Below are 3689 nucleotides of genomic sequence, written 5' to 3' on the forward strand. Positions count from 1 at the left end.
ACCTTCTCTCAGTGGTGAAAAGAGACGTAGCTAGCGAGCGAGCGAGGTGGACTGGAGCTCCTTCTTCTCGGGTCTCGTCTCTCGTCCATCTGTGTGTCTGTCTCTCTCTCGCCCTCTCCGTTCCCGTGCTCCCTCTGTGCGCTTTCCCACGTCTCGACTCACTGGGCAAGCGGGCCGGCCCCCTTTTCGGCTCCCGTGCGTTTTCCCTCCAAAAAACTTAGTTTTTTCAGCCTTTTCCCAGGGAGGCAGGCGTGGCTTGCTTGCTTGCTTGCTTGCTTGCTTGTGTGTGTGTGTCCGTCCCCGTCCCTGCAGACGGGCCCCTTTCGACAGCTGGGCATTTTCCCTCCAAAAAACTTAGTATATCCACCTTTTCTTTCTTTTTTTTCGGCAGGCAGGCGTGTGTGCGTGCGCACGCGCGTCCCCGTCCCTCCCTCCCGAGAGAGAGCTGCCCCTTGCCTCTGCCCGCAGGTGCTGGCGCTCAGCTTTCGCTTGCAGCCGGATGGGCACAGCTGCTGCCGGTGGGAGGGGCCTAAGCTAAGGAGGCCGGGCGGCTGGCGCCCCCTGCGGCTGCGGTCGTTGTCGGGCCGTTGACAGAAGATCAAAGAGCAGGGCCCCCGCCCGGGACTGGCAGGAAGGCAGGCAGGCAGGCAAGAGAGAGGGGGAGCAGAGTCCGGCGGCAGGCCTCTGGCTACAGGGAGGCCGGCAGCTGCGTGGGTCCCGGGCTCCAGAGGAGTTGGCCTGCGCCACTGTGCGCCAGCGGAACGCCCACGCGTCGGTCCGCGCCTTTGTGGGCATCGCTTCTCAGCCTTTTGGCTAAGATCAAGTTCAAGTGGCATGCCCGCAGTTCTTGTCTTGCCAGAGGTCTAAAAGGCGATCGAAGATTCTGAAGAGTGCTTGAGCTGGTATCGCTCTAGGTTGAGCCTAGGGGGTTAAGGCCAAGCAGCAGCTGAGCTGGGTGGGATCCGGCAGCAACGCTCTCTCTCTGCTCTCTCCTCTCCCCTCCCCCTTTTTCTTGCACCGCCTCCTTGGCCTCTTGGCTGGAAGTGGGTACACGTGGCCTGCCCACGGTGCTTGCTTTCTTCCTTGAGACCCGGAAGCACTTTCCGCTCTCCTCTCTCTCTCTCTCCTCCTGCGCCTGCACCTAGCTGGGCTTTGCCCACAAGGACAAAGGCCAGGGCTCCCTCGCTGCTCCTTTTGCTCTCTTTCCCTCCTTTTTTTCCCCCTTTTGTTCCCTTTTTTCTCCCTCAGAGATGGTGGACAAGAGGACTTTGATCCGGTTCCACTGGACAAAGAAGACTGAGCCGATGCTGACTGCAAAGGCCTTCTTTATGACCTTCCTGCGAGGGATCTTGCAGTTGGTGGCCGGCGATCTCTACTGCCTCCAGGACAACAAGGCAGAGAGATATATGGAGGCCTACATGGCTACGGACGCGGCGTACGAAAAGGCAACGAGACTGGTCAGGGAGAAAGGTAAGCACCCTGGTTTCTCTGATTTCAGGCCGGAGCCTATGAGGAAGACGAACCAGAGGACCATTATGGTTTGCACGTACAATCCCTACGTACCAGCGGAGCGGGTAACTGCGTACCTAGGGAGGTATGTAACCGTAGTGGGAAAACCGACGGAGGTCAGGGACGAAGGCGTCTGGTACGGCAAACGCCAGTACTGAGTCCTCCTGAAGGAGGACCCAGAGGGCGTTGACAGTTTCCAGCACCCCCCGGCTCGCTTCAACATCGGAGCTGACAGGGGGTACCTCTACTACCCCAGGATGCCGGATTTCTGCAGCAAGTGCAGACGGTCCGGCCACAAGACAAATACATGTGACATCGTCAGATGTCACAACTGCAATGAGGACGGGCACCTGCCAAAAACCTGCCGGGCAGCCAAAAAGTGCGACGGATGCGGCGCTGAGGGACACCTCCTTCGCCAATGCAAGGTAAGCAAACCTTCGTTTGCGCAGGTGGTGGAAGTCGGCAGGCAGAAACCGGTCTCCAGACAAAGGGAGAGGGCTGAGAACAAAGAACCCGCACCTCCCCCGCTGAGACCTGAAACTGCCGAGGCCACACCCCCAGCCGCATCGGTGCCACAAGATGGCCGCCAGGAAGAGGGACAAGATGGCCGACCGGAGGAAGGGCCCTGGATAACTCCCAGCAAAAAGGGAAAGCGCAAGCGGGAGAAGAGACCCAGAGCGGACCCACCTTCGGAAAAAAAGAGAGTGGTAAGGGTAAACTTTCTAGGGAACTTTCTTCCCTAGAGGCCCAGGAACAACCGGAGGAGGCGCTTCAGGAAATGGAAACCCTCCCCCCCCCGAGGCCCAGGAAACGGAACCCCCCTCCCCCGAGTCCCACGGACAAAAGGAGGAGGCAGCCCAGGAAGAGGTAACCCCCTCCCCCGAGGCCCAGGAACAACAGGAAGAGGCATCACAGGAAGTCGGAACCCCCTCCCCCGAGGCCCAGGATCAACAGGAAGAGGCAGCCCAGGAATTGGAGCCCCCTTCCCCTGAGGCCCAGGAGAAACTGGAGGCCCCCGAAACTCCCCGAGAGAGGGAAGAAAGGAGCCTCCCCGAAGCGGTGGCGGAGAGTATCCTCGAGGACGACGAGGATTATTTCGAAGCCGCCCTGGAGCCCGGACTGATGGTAGGGCTGGACCTGTCCAGCATGTTTACCTTTCAGTCCCCAGCGAAACCTGGAGGGAGCCCAGCATATTCCCCCCAGGACCCGAACGAGAGGAGTTACATCTAGGCTAAACAGGGCCCAGATGTAGACTCCCAAGTTTCTACTGTAAGTACAGAGAGGAGGTTTAACTTTCACTAGTTTTAATCATGACTGTGAAACTAACCTTCCTAACAACCAACGTGAGAGGGCTGAGAGACCCGGTGAAAAGACGGGGAGTCTTTCATGATCTGGCCTCAAAGTCTTTCTCAGTTTGTTTCTTACAGGAGGTCCACCTGAAGGATGAAAGCGACAAGCTGACATTTACCAGGGAACGGACGAAGGGAGAATCATGCTGGAGCGTAGGAGGGGTCCACTCTTCCGGAGTGGGAATCCTCCTCGGAAACCCAGAGATGACGCTGGTTTCCTCCTTCTCGGTGGTGCAGGGCCGGATCCTGGTCGCAGACATCGACTGGAGGGGGCAGAAGTTGAGAGCGATTAACATCTATGCTCCAACAGAACCCTCTATCCGGAAGGAAGTGTTTGCTGACCTGGCCAGCTGCTGCACCACCAACAGACAGGTGGTGCTCGGCGGGGACTTCAACGTCGACCGGGAGAAGGGGAGCGATGCTAGCTCGGCAGAGCTGGAGTCGCTACTCAAGCAGTTCTCCCTGGTAGACTGCTTCAGACGGTGCCGCCCTAACGACGCCGGAACGACCTGGAAAAACTCCCGGGGAGTGTGCAGCCGCCTGGACTACATCTTCCTGCACACGACCTGCTCCCTGGAGTCGGCGACGGTGTCCCCGGCGTGGTATTCCGACCACGAGCGCTTGACGGTGGTGGCTAACACCAGCCTGCCGGCATTTGGTCGTGGGTACTGGAAGCTGAACCGGGAGATACTGGAGGAAGACGACTTCAGGGCACTGTTCCGAAAAGACTACGCAAGCTGGGTTGATTTAAGAGACAGCTACAGCTCCGTGGTGGAATGGTGGGAGTCGGTGAAGGACGGGACCCGAACCCTGGCGCAGACGTACTGCAGA

This window comes from Lepisosteus oculatus, chromosome 16 (genome assembly GCF_040954835.1).
Source record: "Lepisosteus oculatus isolate fLepOcu1 chromosome 16, fLepOcu1.hap2, whole genome shotgun sequence".
NCBI classification, from domain to species: Eukaryota; Metazoa; Chordata; class Actinopteri; order Semionotiformes; family Lepisosteidae; genus Lepisosteus; species Lepisosteus oculatus.